At 42.9% G+C, this 16,976-nt stretch overlaps 1 protein-coding gene across 1 annotated transcript in view; it reads right to left on the reverse strand.

Annotated features, from left to right (window-relative positions):
* LOC126175782 (uncharacterized protein PF3D7_1120000-like) overlaps positions 1 to 16,976 on the reverse strand; it is a 341,800-nt gene that overhangs the window by 92,255 nt on the left and 232,569 nt on the right. The gene's annotated exons all lie outside the window — the stretch shown is intronic.

A 16,976-nucleotide genomic window follows, 5' to 3' on the forward strand; every position in this document is an offset into this window, starting at 1 on the left:
CTCCCCACACCATGATGCCGGGTGTTGGCCCTGTGTGCCTCGGTCGTATGCAGTCCTGATTGTGGCGCTCACCTGCACGGCGCCAAACACGCATACGACCATCATTGGCACCAAGGCAGAAGCGACTCTCATCGCTGAAGACGACACGTCTCCATTCGTCCCTCCATTCACGCCTGTCGCGACACCACTGGAGGCGGGCTGCACGATGTTGGGGCGTGAGCGGAAGACGGCCTAACGGTGTGCGGGACCGTAGCCCAGCTTCATGGAGACGGTTGCGAATGGTCCTCGCCGATACCCCAGGAGCAACAGTGTCCCTAATTTGCTGGGAAGTGGCGGTGCGGTCCCCTACGGCACTGCGTAGGATCCTACGGTCTTGGCGTGCATCCGTGCGTCGCTGCGGTCCGGTCCCAGGTCGACGGGCACGTGCACCTTCCGCCGACCACTGGCGACAACATCGATGTACTGTGGAGACCTCACGCCCCACGTGTTGAGCAATTCGGCGGTACGTCCACCCGGCCTCCCGCATGCCCACTATACGCCCTCGCTCAAAGTCCGTCAACTGCACATACGGTTCACGTCCACGCTGTCGCGGCATGCTACCAGTGTTAAAGGCTGCGATGGAGCTCCGTATGCCACGGCAAACTGGCTGACACTGACGGCGGCGGTGCACAAATGCTGCGCAGCTAGCGCCATTCGACGGCCAACACCGCGGTTCCTGGTGTGTCCGCTGTGCCGTGCGTGTGATCATTGCTTGTACAGCCCTCTCGCATTGTCCGGAGCAAGTATGGTGGGTCTGACACACCGGTGTCAATGTGTTCTTTTTTCCATTTCCAGGAGTGTATATGGGTTGTCGTGCGGTTTTAGCCGCTAAAGTTGGCGCCTTAAAACTACCGTGTACGATATCATGCCATGCCGAGCACCAATCCGTTAAAAGCCCACGATGTGATAAAGCGAGCGAGAAATGGAAATAATCTAATCAGAAAAAGTTCCAGAACACATAAAACTTATAGCTGGCATTCATTACCTCCAGGCGAATTCCTAAAGAAGAACGGAGTTAAGAAAGTTTCTCCTGCTAGGAACCCTCAACGTTCATTCTGTTAGCCTGAAGGAGATACAGGAGTGCTATCCGAGCACGGATACTTCGTAATCGCGGTGCAGAACTTCATTTATTTGTGCAAAATATTCACAGATGAATTCATAACAATTACCTTTTATTTCATCTAGGCTGCAGGGAACTAATCTCATTCACAGAAGTCAAATTGACGTAACATTAGATGCAGGAATAGCCAGCTCAAATCCTACACATGTTTTGCCTTTTTTTTTTACACATCCGAAAGGACACTATTTTGATCCTACAGTCACTATGAATCAAGACAAAGCAATTAAAGGCATTAGCTGCCAGTGGGCATTGATTTATATCAATGGGACAAGTTGAAAATTTGTGCCAGACCGGGATTCGAACACAGTTACTGCTTACTGGACAGTTGCGTTGACCACTGCGCCATCCGGACACAGTGATCACCACAATCGCACTCACTACCCTAGCACGCCTCCCGTCAGTCGCAAATTCTCAACTTACACTACACACTACTGATGTAGTGCCCTTAGTCATCAGCCTCATTACTCGCGGCATCTCGCCGACTGCCGAAACAGTTCGAGTTTGGTGTGCATCTGCACTGAAGAGATCATTGGGCGTCATCCCCTTAATTACGAATGTGGTGTCTGTTCTTTCGGACATGTCCGAATTATTTCATTTCACTTCTGTACATGCCTACATTCTGGGCAAAAACCTTCAAGAAAGACTTCCTACAATCTAAATTTATGTCAGATATTAACAAATTTCTCTTTTTCAGAACTACTTTTCGTCGTGTTGCCGGTCTGCATTTTATATCCTCCCTTCTTCGGTTATTTTGCTACCCGAATAGCAAAATTCATCTACTACTTTTAGTGTCTCGTATCCTAATCTAATTCCTTCAACAACATCTAATTCAACTACATTCCATGACCCTTGTTTTACTTTTGTTGATGTTCACCTTATAACTTCGTTCCAAGACACTCTCCATTCAATTCAACGGCTCTTCTACGTCATTTTGTTTCTCCGACAGAATTTCAGTGTCATAGGTAAACCATCCAGTTTTTATTTGTTCCACATGAAATTTAATTTCCTTTCCAAATTTCTCTTTGATTTCCTTTATTGCTTGCTCAATGTAGAGATTGAATAACATCGAGGGTAGGCTACATTCTTGTCTCGCTCGCTTCTCAACCACTGCTACTCTTTCACGTCCTTTGGCTCTTATAACTGCGGTCAAGTTTCTATGTAAATTGTAATTACATTTCGTTCCTTGTATTTTATCCCTGCTATCTCCAGTATTTCAAAGGGTGAATTCCAGACAACATTGTCAAAGCTTTCTATAAATTTACAAATATTATAAACATAGTTTTATCTTTCGTTAACCTATCTTGTAAGATAAGTCGTAGACTCACTGTCGCATCGCGTGTTCCCACTTTTCTCCGGAACCCAAACTAACCTTCCCCAAGGTCGACTTCTACGAATTTTTCATTCTTCTGTAAACACCTCGAATCAGTATGTTGCAGCGTGACTTATCAAACGGACAGTGAGGTAATTTTCACATCTGTCAGTAGCTGCCTTCTTTGGAACTACACTCCTGGAAATTGAAATAAGAACACCGTGAATTCATTGTCCCAGGAAGGGGAAACTTTATTGACACATTCCTGGGGTCAGATACATCACATGATCACACTGACAGAACCACAGGCACATAGACACAGGCAACAGAGCATGTACAATGTCGGCACTAGTACAGTGTATATCCACCTTTCGCAGCAATGCAGGCTGCTATTCTCCCATGGAGACGATCGTAGAGATGCTGGATGTAGTCCTGTGGAACGGCTTGCCATGCCATTTCCACCTGGCGCCTCAGTTGGACCAGCGTTCGTGCTGGACGTGCAGACCGCGTGAGACGACGCTTCATCCAGTCCCAAACATGCTCAATGGGGGACAGATCCGGAGATCTTGCTGGCCAGGGTAGTTGACTTACACCTTCTAGAGCACGTTGGGTGGCACGGGATACATGCGGACGTGCATTGTCCTGTTGGAACAGCAAATTCCCTTGCCGGTCTAGGAATGGTAGAACGATGGGTTCGATGACGGTTTGGATGTACCGTGCACTATTCAGTGTCCCCTCGACGATCACTAGTGGTGTACGGCCAGTGTAGGAGATCGCTTCCCACACCATGATGCCGGGTGTTGGCCCTGTGTGCCTCGGTCGTATGCAGTCCTGATTGTGGCGCTCACCTGCACGGCGCCAAACACGCATACGACCATCATTGGCACCAAGGCAGAAGCGACTCTCATCGCTGAAGACGACACGTCTCCATTCGTCCCTCCATTCACGCCTGTCGCGACACCACTGGAGGCGGGCTGCACGATGTTGGGGCGTGAGCGAAATACGGCCTAACGGTGTGCGGGACCGTAGCCCAGCTTCATGGAGACGGTTGCGAATGGTCCTCGCCGATACCCCAGGAGCAACAGTGTCCCTAATTTGCTGGGAAGTGGCGGTGCGGTCCCCTACGGCACTGCGTAGGATCCTACGGTCTTGGCGTGCATCCATGCGTCGCTGCGGTCCGGTCCCAGGTCGACGGGCACGTGCACCTTCCGCCGACCACTGGCGACAACATCGATGTACTGTGGAGACCTCACGCCCCACGTGTTGAGCAATTCGGCGGTACGTCCACCCGGCCTCCCGCATGCCCACTATACGCTCTCGCTCAAAGTCCGTCAACTGCACATACGGTTCACGTCCACGCTGTCGCGGCATGCTACCAGTGTTAAAGACTGCGATGGATATCCGTATGCCACGGCAAACTGGCTGACACTGACGGCGGCGGTGCACAAATGCTGCGCAGCTAGCGCCATTCGACGGCCAACATCGCGGTTCCTGGTGTGTCCGCTGTGCCGTGCGTGTGATCATTGCTTGTACAGCCCTCTCGCAGTGTCCGGAGCAAGTATGGTGGGTCTGACACACCGGTGTCAATGTGTTCTTTTTTCCATTTCCAGGAGTGTATAATTATTACGCTCTTCTTGAAGTCTGATAGTATTTTGCCTGACTCATATATCTTGCAAGCCAGGTGGCATAAATTTGTTTTGCTTGCTCTTCGAAGATTACCAACAATTCAGAGGGAATGTCGTCTACTCCAGGACCCTTGTTCCGACTTAGATCTTTGAGTGCTCTGTCAGATTCTTTTCGCAGTATCATATCTGCTAATTCATCTTCATCTATTTCTTCTTTCCTTTCTATAATATTGCCTTCAACTTCATTTTCCGTGTGCATCCGTTCTACATATTCATTCCACCATTCATATGCCCATAATGTGAACATGACGATGACATTATTAAATCATTATTATAAACATGACCTGTAACATTTTCCACATCTACAATTTCAATTCAAAGTCTCATTCATATTATGGAAAAATTTTCAATCTGAAGAGTGTCTCTGATCAGTGCTGGTGCTGAGGCTATTAAAAGTAAATTGTTGTCAATAGCTGGCTATTGAACCAAACGTTCATTTGATGGCTGTCGAATTACCATGGAAAAATAGGAATGTGGTTGCACTTGCTACTGTGTTAGACGGTACCTTCTTAGCCATCCTGCACATATATAAAACAATTTGACTATTTATTTTATAGCGAGCAAACTAGCATGTGCCCGTACGAAACCGAGTGGAGATTTCATGTTGCTAGGATTGTTCACTGCTTTTTATTTTAGCGCTCTGCCAATTGGATAAGTCTTTAAATAATGTTGGCTATCCATCTCTCTCTGTCGTCTGCCTTTTCTTGTCATTACATAACTGTTTTGCACTTTTATGTATCAACTGGTATCTTTTCTCCCCTCTTCTTCTTTTTCCTTTCATAATTTTTTCTAAAGTATCTGTAGATAAGGACTCTCTTCTTAGACAGCATCCTAACAGATTCTTTTTGCTTTTTAAAATATCCACAAGTATTTGTCTTTCTTTGGCTCACCTTTTAAACACTTCTTCATTCCTAATTCTTTATGTCCGGATTACCTTCCCACCTTCCTCCATATTCACATATCAAAAGCCTCCAATTTTTCTCATCTTCCTTTGTTAACGTCTTTTTATCAGCTAACAGAAATAAAATTTTAATGCAGTCACTATACAACAGATATAAAGATTTAATGCATAATAGTCAGAATGCAGAAGGCAATCATTTTCTTTGCAACATTCGGAAGAAATGATAAAACCAAGTTCTGGAATTCGTGTACCAAGATTAATATTAATTCATGTGAGAGCGTTACACATAATTTTTTTCTGCCAGTCTCGTATAGTACTGTTTAAAAGCAAACATGGAAAGCCGAGAGGTAATGTGTACGAGTTACTGTGGAAGATTACGTGTTCCCTGCAACTCTACCTCCAAACACATGATAAAGATGAAATGTTATCGGTATGATAGTGGAACTATGTTTCTTAGATTAAAAAAAAAAAAGACAGATTCATGCACTTCACTTTTAGATAAATGTATTTGTCCAATATTTTTTCCCGTGAATAAGCTCAATGAACGTAGAGTGTGGAAAGGGTTCAAAATATTCACCTGCAATTGTCATAGCCTATTCAGTGGAGTCCAGTCATTAGCCAGACACAAATTTCTGCAGATGGGGAAATCAGAGGATGTTAAATCTGGTGAATGTTGAGGATGCACCGATAACATATACTTCAGTTTCCTGAATCATTTTTTTTATCCAGTTGGGTCTGGAGACTTAACGCAGTATTTACTGTCTTACCTTTCCCAAGGCAATCAATAAGGAGAGTCTATTTTGCAGAACACTGGCCTTAACGATACCATCACATGAAAGTAACTTCATTTAAAGCACAGGGTCACTAGCTTAGCGCAAGGCCACCGTTTTTCACGCAATGTTTTGAGTGTCATTTCATTTCTAGGGTTAAGTGGTGTACTCATGCCTCTTCCGATATAGCAGAATGGAGTATAAAATCTGTTAGATTCATTTTAGAATCGTCCCAAGATTATACAAAATTTCTTTACGTAACTTTCTTTGGTTCTACTCAGCAAATGAGGCACCAGTGCTACCCAAAACTTTGTCATAGTAAATTCTACTTCTAAGCTGTACCATACTGTTCTTCTCACAAGCCTAAGTAGTCGTTTATTTCATACCCCCCCAATCGCCAATCGTCCAGTCCCGACTTCCTCGTTTTCATTTCTGGTTGCAGTTCTTGGGCGTGTTTCGTGTGGCTCTTAATAATGTGCCACCAACTCGTGAAAATGACTCGCAAAACTTTACCAACAGATCCCGTTGGCGGTGAACATACAAAAAAAAAATTATGAAGACATTTATTTCAGTGAACATAGCATAGACCTGCACTTTGACACTGTTTTAAAAAGCTATGTTAACAACACCACTACGCAGATCAGGTTGACGCTCGACTTTCGTTTTTGTGCAACATTTACCATCAGAACAAAAACGAAACTGTGGTGATATCAATGCCCTCTCTGAGCCACGTCAAGAACTTCCCCCGTACCATCGTAACTCTTTGACGTTCCATACAACGGACTGCAATCCGCGCGGTGGATGATTGTAACGTGATATTTTGTGACAAAGTAAAGCGCCAACCCATGATAGAGTTAGAAAACTATCTCCTCAGCATTTACACTCCAAATATAATTTCGGAGAAATGCTGAAGAGACGGTGAAGCAAATGATGGCTATATTATCTTTCTCATGACCATGAATGTGATCGTGATCATAATCTTCAAAGCTTATGGTTTTAGACTAGTTCCAGTCATCTTTTCTAGGGTCATCCTTGTCTTCATCGATGTACTGGTTTATGTGACCAAGCCGTCTTGGCTATCCTAGATTCAGAGGTACCCTGTGAGTTCTGTAACCAACTGATTCTGTAACCCAGCATTTTAAGGATGATGCTTTCAGCCCCCCAGCTCTTGTCGTATGTTTTCACTCGTTTTGCGGCGAAGCTTAAATGTTCAGCCCAATTGTATACTATCATTCAACCTTTCAGTATAGATTTCAGTGCACGACTTCATAGGTGCTTCGCTGTATCGTCAGCAGGTGGTGCTTGCTTGCATCGTTCAGTCAGAGCAATCACTTCTGAATGTCAGGCTACCTATGGTGTCAGAACGTCGAATTAAATGATAATAAAAGAAGGGGGGAAACACAAGTTAGAGAAGCAGCCTGTTGGTTTCAAACCTCCAAGCAGAGTGATTCAGAAAGGGCTTTAGATGAATTGGAGGAGAGGTTGTTTCTTTCATCAGGTGTAGCTATTATCGGTATTGTCTCACAGAATATTGCATGAACCATGGAGAAACATGGGATCAATATAAACTTCTCAACAAAAAACGTCAGGAATAACTACCACAAACAACAAAGAAACGAGATAAATTTAAGAAAACAGAAGCGTATACGATACAGTGTATTTGTGGAAGATTTAACAGTGGGCAGACAGAGAGAACCTTTGATATTTTTTTGATTTTGTGAAAAATTGACATTCCTTCTACTAAAGGATTGCAATAAGTTAAAAATAAGACATAAATAAAGTACCGACTATTTTACATGCATAATCACATGACATAAATTTAAATACGTAGAAGCCATTAGAAGTCTACAGAAACTAAAAGCTACAACCAGGTGTAATTCCGAATGAAGATAGTGACAATCAACATACGAAAGTAATAAATAACTTTAGAGGGATAAGTCTCTTGCCAGAAACCACATCATACGCAGTTGACCATATTTAATTTCATTCATTACAGATCCTCTTGTTGTACATACAATAGTGTATTTTACTTTTAAATTAATTTACCTAATAAAACTCAGAATTCTAAGTACTCTATGTAGTTTTAACATATGCATAAAATAAAGTACGTGCAACTTTATTGATGTATAAATTATGTAGAAATGTGTAAAAACAATATTTACAGGTGTAATAATCTTTGCACACCTCAAGACAAAAAAAAACCATAACATGAAAAAGTGAAACCTAAAATATTTGAGATGTATCGACGTTGTTGATTTTCCTGCGAACAATGCTCTTCAGATAAACACCAGAATTGCTACCTCATAATGGAACATCGCCTCTCAATCATATTGTAAATCAAAACTTAAACATGTAGTGACTGGTTAAGTAGCGTTTTTATTTATATTACTGTAAAGATAAATAAAGTTGAAATTCCACAGACAATTAGAAACGAATCTAATTTAACGAGTAACATAGTACTGCTTCCAGAAGAATACAGTCAGCCTCTATCTCGATGTACCTAGCAAACTAGCATCCAGTAATAAAATGTGAATTGTCTCATGCCGAAAGATGGCTTCAACAGCAAAATGCTTTTTTACGAAAGGCCCTAATGTAGACTGCGTATCCTTTTCTTTCTTCAGTCTAAGCACCTGATCTTCCAACCAGCTATGGACCTACAGCTTAACGTGAAATTCAGAGCTTTCCGTTTTTCACATCTGCAAAGTATTTCTATAAACGATTCGCAAGAAGAGCAAGAAAAAAAAATAAAAATTATACAATGAACCCGAGAGTTGTCTCACATTTAATCAAAGTGAGTGGTACACCTCTCCCTTCCATTATCAGGACAATCAAGTAACTTCTGTCCAGTATCACTGACATTACGCAGATTATAAACATGCACTTAAATACAGAGATGCAAAAATGTGTACATTATTGTATCGAATTAATAATAAAGGATCTAGTTTAGCTCCATTTGGTTTTGAAGCTCTGAGAGCAGCCACGTTTGCAGACTAAATTATGGGACGGAGCAGGGTAGTGCAATGGTTAGCATACAGGACTCGAATTCGGGCGGACGACCGTTCAAACCCGCGTCCGGTCATCCTGATTTAAGTTTTCCGGGATTTCCCTAAATTTTTAAGGCAGATGCCGGGATGGCCCCTTCGGAAGGCCACGGCCGATTTCGTTCTTTATCTTTCTCTAATCCGAGCTTGTGCTCCATTTCTAATGACCTAGTTGCCGACAGGAAGTTAAACACTAATCTCCTCCCCCTTCTCCTAAATGATGGGAATTCGGGTCCGCTTGTTACAGACATGTATTCTTTTTAATGCCCAACATGTTTCAGCGCCTTTGTACCATCATCAGTAAGTGCTTTTATTCAATTGTTTGTAATGCAAACAAGTTTTAGGCAATAACGATTGAAATGGAAATTAGTCCTAGAATATTTTATGCCATGTTACGATTATTACCTTATTTTTTATAATGTTAGATTATCTAAGACCTTCTTTACGAAATGGTTAACCCACCAAACAAATTCACAATAATATCATTTCGTTTGCAGAGGGCAAGCTGTTCGATAACGTAAAGGTGGTCCAACACTATCTAACGTTGTAGATAATTAGGTAATAATCACAATAGGCATAAAATATTTTGGCCTAATTTACGCTTCAGTTATTATTACTTAAAACAAGTTTCCTTCTTTCTCAACCGAACAGTGTTACCCACTGACCATGACACAAGGGTGTTGAAACAAGCCTAAGTATTAAAAAAAAAAAAACAGTCTTCATAATAGACGGATCTGATGTCCCATAATTCAGTTTAGTTCCACCAACTGTAAAAAAAATTATGTTGAGCCCAGAAAAAGTCAGGTAGGATCTAAGTCAGTTTTTAGTAACAGAACCGTCCGGGCGATGAGCCGTGGCTACCCTTCTTCAAGGATACCGGCAAATCGAAAACAAGCAGGCCAGCCTTTGATCGATGAGTTCAGTGACCTCGGCCGCACACGCGTCCCATGAATAAATAAGTGAGTAACCATTCTCGGTCAATGCGCGAACAGCGGCGGAAGAACGAATAGGTTGCGCGCTGCCGTTCAAATGCCGTCAGATGCCTCTTCGTGAAACCGTAGCTTGTAGGCAGCTGAGGAAGCAGAGCGCCAAATAACACCAATGGAGTTTTCCCTTTTAAGCATGGCTGTTACTCAGCAACCATAAGCTAGTTTCAGCGTAGGATTATACAGCCAACCGGTTGGAAATAACTGTTTGGTACATTGACCGAGGTTTCGACACCTACTAACAGTGACTTCTTCAGAATGAAATTTTGAGAACCGTAAAATTACATTGCGAAAAAGCAATGCTCACATTTAGAACAAGTATTCTGACTTGAGCATAGCTGCTCTAAATTCTGACCATTGCTTTTTCGCAATGTAAATTTACGGTTCTCAAAATTTCATTCTGACAGATACCCTTAGTAGGTGTCGAAACCTAGGTCAATGTACAAAACAGTTATTTCCAATCGGTGGCTGTATAATCCCATGTTGAAACAAATGAAGTTGTCTCGCGAGTGTGTCTTTTTCTCGAGCTGAGAGAGTGGGATTGTACTGCAAAGGTATGGCGTCAACCTAAGTTACGATGGCCAAACCGAATTGTCCATTAACAGAGATATACGAGGGGCGTTTGAAAAGTCCGTGCAAAGTCCGAGAGATGGCACCACCGGCGCTTATCGAGGTCGTCTTTAGTTAGTAGCATCTTTGGAAAGAACGCATACGAAGTTTCAGCCATATTGGTCTATTTCTTTGTGTTTGGCATTCGTGTGAATCAAGGAAGTCGAGTGATTATCAAAAAATGGAAGAAGAAGAATTTCGTGTGGTGATTAAACATTACTTTATGAAAGGCAAAATGCCTCAGGAGACTAAAGAGAAGCTTGAGGCACATTATGGTGACTCTGCACCTTCGATTAGAACAGTTTAAAGTGGTTTCAAATTTTTCGGAGTGGCCATATGGGCACAAGTAATGCTGAACGTTCTGGAAGCCCTATGGAGGTTACGACTCCAGAAATCATTGATAAAATCCATGATATGGTGAGGGATGACACAAGATTTAATTGCGTGAGATTGATAGTGCTGTGGGCATCTCGAATGAACGGGTACATAACGTTTTGCATAAACATTTGGACATGAGAAAGCTATCCGCAAGATGGGTTCCGCGATTGCTCACGCTTGACCAAAAACGGAATCGTGTGAAGTGTTGCAAGGATGGTTTGCAGCTGTTCAGGAAGAATCCGCAGGACTTTAAGCATCGTTTCGTCACCGTGGATGAAACATGGATACATTACTGTACTCCTGAGACTAAGCAACAATCTGAACCATGCGTTACCAAGGGAGAATCTTCACCAAAAAAGGCGAAGACCAGTCCTTCGGCAGGAAAGGTTATGTCGACTGTCTTTTGATGTTTTCAAGGAATAATCCTCATCGACTATCTGGAAACGAGTAAAACTATTACAGGTGCATATTATTCATCGTTATTGGACCGTTTGAAAACCAAGCTGCAAGAAAAACGCCGGTGATTCGGCCGCAAAAAAAGTCGTTTTCCATCATGACAATGCACTAGCACACATCTCAGTAGTTTTGGTCGCAAAATTAATGGAAATAGGATTACAACTTGTTTCACATCCCCCCTGTTCTCAAGACTTGGCTCCCTGGGACTACTATTTGTTCCCCAATTTGAAGAAATGGCTGGCAGGACAAAGATTTTATTCAAACGAGGACGTGATTGCAGCAACTAATAGCTATTTTGCAGACTTAGACAATTCCTATTATTCGGAAGGGATCAACAAATTAGAACAGCGTTGGACGATGTGTATAAGTCTAAAAGGAGACTATGTCGAAAAATAAAAATGCTTACCCCAAACACGTAAGTAGTTTTTGTTTTTGCACGGACTTTTCAAACGCCCCTCATAGCATGCATTGAGATGTCTGAGATTTACTTATACATAATTTGATTCAAGGTATCTGGACACACCTATGTAATGCAGAATTCGCCATTGTATGTCACGGAAAGTGCAACCGCCAGTACAACAGGAGACGGGGAGTACTGTGTTGTCAGTAGAGTAGCAGAAACAGCGGAGTGGGTCGGTCAGCAGAGCTCAGTGATTTCAAATGTGGACATGTGATTGTATGTTGCCTGTGTAACAGATCAACCAGGGACATTTCAACCATTCTAAAGCTGCCCTGTTGGTGATGTGACTGAAATGGAAACACGAAGGAAGAAGCACAGTTAAACCAAGACCAGGCAGATCGTATATACTGACGGACAGCGCCTAACGAGCGTTGTGATGGGTGGTTTTAAAAAATCGTATGGGATCAGCGAAAGGAATCACTCATGATTTCCAAAGTCCTGCCAGCAGTCCAGCTAACACAATGGGGTTAAAAATAATAGGATACAATGGCCGAATACTTCCTCTTTAGTCACATCTTTAAATAATCTGTGCCAAGCGAGGTTTGAGGTAGCGTAAAGAGCAACATTAATGGACAGGAGATGATTGGAAACGAGGGATTTGGAATGATGGAAGGGTTTGGGTTTGGCGAATGCCTGGAGAAAGCTACCTGTCGTCATGCTTAGCGGCAACAGTGAAATAGCCGGCCAGAGTGGCCGAGCGGTTCTAGGCGCTACAGTCTGGAACCGAGCGACCGCTACGGTCGCAGGTTGGAATCCTGCCTCGGGCATGGATGTGTGTAATGTCCTTAGGTTAGTTAGGTTTAAGTAGTTCTAAGTTCTAGGGGACTGATGACCTCAGAATTTAAGTCCCATACTGCTCAGAGCCATTTGAACTATTTTGAACAGTGAAATACGGATGAGATAGTGTTACGCTATTGGGGTATTTTTCATGGTTAGGGAGAGGTCTACTTATCGTGCTTAAGAAAACGCTGAATACGGAAAGATGTGAATATATTTTGGCTCTGAGCACTATGCGACTTAACTTCTGAGGTCATCAGTCGCCTAGAACTTAGAACTAATTAAACCTAACTAACCTAAGGACATCACACACATCCATGCCCGGGGCAGGATTCGAACCTGCGACCGTAGCGGTCACGCGGTTCCAGACTGAAGCGCCTTTAACCGCACGGCCACACCGGCCGGCGAATATATTTTACAGCATTGTGTACAGTGTACAGTGGAGGAATAGTTGCCATACGATGATGGTCTGTATCAGCAAGACAATGTACCCTGTCCTAAACCGTGATATTTCAGGTAATGGTTTGTGGACAATAATTTCCTGAACCAAAAGGAACAGCTTTGGAATGAGTCATGTCTTCGAAAATGGTTCAAATGGCTGTGAAAACTATGGGACTTAACATCTGAGGTCATCAGTCCCCTAGACTTAGAACTACTTAAACCTAACTAACCTAAGAACATCACACACATCCATGCCCGAGGCAGGGTTCGAACCTGCGACCGTAGCGGTCGCGCACTTCCAGACTGAACCGCCTAGAACCGCTCGGCCATCACTGCCGGGCAAGACTTCGAGTTCGTTCCAAATCCCAATGCCTTGTCTGGCTTGGGGTCTTGAGGAAGAAATGGCTGCCATACCTCCACAAACATTCAGGCATCTCACTGAAAGTTTTGTCATTAAAGTTCAGGCCGTTATAATGGCGAAGGGTGGACATACCCCATATTAATGTCCACTATGGGTGCCTAGATACCTTTGATCAGATAGCGTATGTTTCATTTTTCTCCAGGAATTTATTTATTTAGCTTTTTATGCATTTGGGCAATCACAAGTACATTAATAATTACAAACAAAGAACTTCCGAAGCTCCTTGTAGTTACTGTCAACAAAGAAGACAGTAGAAGTGAATTCAGTACACCATGCGCTCAAATCCTTATTCTACTCAGTTATTAGGACTAAGTTGCAATTATTTAATTTTTCCATTCTGCATGCTACTATTATTTAGCTTAGTTTAAATCAATTTTTCATTGGACCACAAAGCACAGAAAATAGGACAGTACAGAGTATTTCATTATCACTCGTCAGTATTGTGTTTTCCGTTAATATGACCAATTACGCTGAGTTCCCATCGAGTTTCTAACGGCGAATGCTCAGATCATCCATTCAACTGAGAATTACAATGAACATGAGGGACAAAAGGTATGACCATGTGCGAACTGTTAAAAAGTTTTACGGCAGTTAAATCTAAGCAAGTGTACATCGTGAACATATTTTAGAAGGAAACAGGTTTTCTGTTTTACTATTACTCTTGTGCAACTGCGACTGAATCAAGTTAAACTGATTTGGAACATAATTAAACAAAATATCATAAAAAACATAATGGTGTAATTACGTTTCGGTCATGAAGCTAAATAATATTTAAAGACCGAGACTACTATCACTATTTCGTAAGTCTGTAATACTGATTACTTACATTATTAATAATTACAATTTACTTTAAAATATAGCATTAACATGAGACACAGTGGGATGGAGGTTATACCTTGTCATATGAATTTATGAACAACATTTTCCTCGCATAGTCCACACTAAACACGTACTTTGTTCTTTGTACTACACACAGCATATACAGAAATATCTTATTAAAATGTGTTTTCAGAGTTGCTGGTAATTCCTGGAATAGACCAGAAATCACTTCATTATACACTTCGTGACAATAAAAGAACTAATTGACAGTACAAGAGTTACTGCACTGAGGTATCGAAATCATGGGATAGCGATATGCACGTATACAGATGGCAGTAGTATCACGTACACAAGTTATAAAAGGGAACTCTGTAAGCAGACATGCCATTTGTTCCAGACTGCAGCACCTAGAACCGCAGAGACAACAGCTGCCACTCTCTACTGCTGGGCGTGGCCAGAATCTCCAAGCTGTAACTGCAGCAGACGTTGCCACATATCGTTCAGGACTCCCTCATAGGAACTTTCGTCGAATCCCTGGAAGAACTGGATCGAGCTAGACCTAAGGCAATTTAGTGGTCGGAGTACCTCGACATTGAACTTCGATTTTTCCTTTTACTTTATTTAATTGATATTTATAATTCCTTTGTATACGGAGTTTAATTGATGTTCACTCTAGCGATAACTTCCTACGTTTCTCACCTTTCGTTCTGGGTTGGCACTAGTTGTCTATAGTGGGTGTGTTGTCTTTCTGCGTGTGCTTTGTTATGATTCTTGGTCGGCGTAGTTCCGTCTGTGAGTAAATTTCCTTGTACAGCGCCCTTTCGTAGTATTTGTGTGTTGAAAATGACGGGATGCTCACCGGTCGAAATATCGGCGGTTGTCGAATCGATGCGTATTCAGAAAGTAAGTATACTGTGACCATAACAGGTTGTGGCGTTTTGTTTTTTGTGGGTTGGCAACACTGTGTGTAGAGGTGGGGGCATCCCCTGACCAGCGCGAGCATCGCAGGATCACGGTACGGTAGTACGCAAACTCCCGCTGTAGTGTCCAGCTGCGTGAAAGATATCGGTAAGAAATCCCGCATAGTGCGAGCCTGTTGTGCGATCCGCTTCCTACTCGCGAAAGGAAAACACCATCCGAAATTTTTCGCGAATGGCGGCGGTTTACGGCGAAGGTATTATGAACAGAACGAATGTGTTTAAATGTTGTAGCCGGCCGTTGTGGGCGAGCGGTTCTAGGCGCTTCAGTCCGGAACCGCGCGACTGCTACGGTCGCAGGTTCGAATCCTGTCTCGGTCACGGCCGTGTGTGATGTCTTTAGGTTAGTTAGGTTTAAGTAGTTCTAAGTTCTAGGGGACTGATGACCTTAGATGTTAAGTCCCATAGTGCTCAGAGCCATTTGAACCATTTTTTTTTAAATGTTGTAGGGAGTTTAGGGGAAGCAGAACAAATGTTCATGACAGGGAGAGGTGTGGAAAACTTTCCATTTTGACTGATCAGTTGGCGCAAAAAATCAAGGAAACTGTCCGTGAAGACAGTGGATGAAATATCTGCTATGTTTCCACAGCTCTCTAGAACTCCCTTATACGAGACACACATAGAAACGCTGGGATGCCGGAAACAGTGCACAAAATGGGTCCCAAAACAGCTGACAGAGCAGCACAAGAAAAATCGGGCCAAGAATGCCCGTGAGTTTCTTCAGTGACTTCAACTGGATGATGAGGTTTTTCTGAGCTCTGTTGTGAGTGGAGATAAAATGTGGGTGGCTCATTACGCGCCTGATATAGAAAGACACCCATCGCAGTGCCGTCACACCAATTCCTCATCTGCCAAAAAATTCAAAACCACAATTTTAGGCAAAAAACATGTGATCTCAATGAATGTTTCCAAGAAGGCATCATTTTGGTCGAATTTCTGCCTCAGGGGGAAACCACCAATGCACAGCGATATTGCAAGACCCCGAAACAAGTCAAAAGGAGCATTCAAAACAAATGGAGGTGAATACTGACAAGAGGAATGTGCTTGCTGCACAACAACGCCCGTCCTCTCACAGCCTTTCCGGAGATAATGAATCGACGTCAGCGTGTTTTCTTTCTTGTTTGTAAACATTTAAACGTAAATGGCTCTTAATTAGGTTAAACATGCGAAGCAATAGCTTGATATCAGATTCTGTCCGCGATCCCTTTAAATCTCTCGAGAGAAACTGAGACGGTTTCTTAATTACTCAGGAAACGCGGGCAGAAGAAGTGCTGTCTGCTGTGGAAGGGATATTAAACGTCAAGACTTTTGCGCGCAGCCGTTGTCGGTCACGCGACCGGGCGGATTCAATATCAGGGCGCCTGGCTTCTATAGGAATGTTTCCAAAAAAAGGCAGCCCACACATGTATACGGCCGTCTATAAAAAGCGCCGCCCTTCTCTAGAGACGAAGTCACTAATATAGGGGTGCCGTGGCGGTCGATTCGGAGGCCGTGGGCTCGAATACTGATGATACAAGAGACTGTCCGATGAGTAGAGATCACCAGATTGCACCACAGATGTGAAAAATCCGAAATCTCTCTGTAGTGCTTTATCGAGTGATGGCACGTGCCACTGTACACATTAAATTATCTACTGGACTGAAATATTTATCTTGATGGCCAACAAACGAGGGGTAATTTTTCCTTTTTTTTTTTTTTTTTTTTGTTTCAAGGTGCGATCGGTCGCGAAATTAAAAACACGGGGAAAATTCGATGAAGCTTTTCGCAGGTGTGTTGCGCAATATGTC

Source organism: Schistocerca cancellata, chromosome 3 (assembly GCF_023864275.1).
Source record: "Schistocerca cancellata isolate TAMUIC-IGC-003103 chromosome 3, iqSchCanc2.1, whole genome shotgun sequence".
Taxonomy (NCBI): Eukaryota; Metazoa; Arthropoda; class Insecta; order Orthoptera; family Acrididae; genus Schistocerca; species Schistocerca cancellata.